Below are 842 nucleotides of genomic sequence, written 5' to 3' on the forward strand. Positions count from 1 at the left end.
GGGTCACTGCCAAGGGGCGTCAGCTGTGTTGTTCTTGCTGACCACCCACGCAGAGCCACACACCCAAGTGCTCCCAGTTGTGGAGGAAAAGCTCGTTTCTGTCCCTCCTGCTTCTCTTTGTGGGTGACGCTTAGGGGAATTTCAGGGCACTCACCGGAAACCTCGGGCCTTTCCTGTTGCCCCCGTCTCTCCATGCTCTCCTTGTTCCTTAGGCTTTTGACCTGCACCTCAGGTAGAAGTCATGGGCACCAGCGTGTGCCACCCTCACACACAGACCCCTCAGTCCCCTGCTCGTGGGCAGGCACAGCCTCCCGAAACCCTGCCAAATGCCCAGGGTCCCCAGAGAAAAGATACCGATGTCCACTCACGACTGGGGTTCAGGCTGTTAAAACAAAAATCAACGCACTCTTAGAAGAGTTCACTTGCGTAAGAAGCGGTACATGTATTGAGGACCACAAGACCAAAAGAGGCCTGGTGTCCCAATGGCAAAATGTCAGAAGCTAGTATTTACTGGGAAAATGCAGAAGCAAAATGAAGAAATTATTTGGGCCAGCCCCATGGCCTAGTGGCTAAGGGACCCAGACTCCACATGGCCTACCACGTGGTTTGAGTCCCAGCTCCAAGGCTTCAAAACCATGCTGGGTGCATGTGTGTGTGTGTGTGTGCCCCAAATTCCAAATTCCAACAGGATAGATGGGGGAAGAGGGAGTACAGCGTGACCACACCCATCCACCCCTTAGAGGGCGATTTCTCCTTCTCTGTGTCTCTCTGTCTCTATCTGGTGAGCACACACACCCTCTGGCAATTAAAAAAATTATTAATAAAAACAAACAAACAAAAAA

The sequence above is a fragment of the Tupaia chinensis genome, unplaced genomic scaffold (genome assembly GCF_000334495.1).
Source record: "Tupaia chinensis unplaced genomic scaffold, TupChi_1.0 Scaffold000221_1, whole genome shotgun sequence".
In the NCBI taxonomy this organism is placed as follows: domain Eukaryota; kingdom Metazoa; phylum Chordata; class Mammalia; order Scandentia; family Tupaiidae; genus Tupaia; species Tupaia belangeri.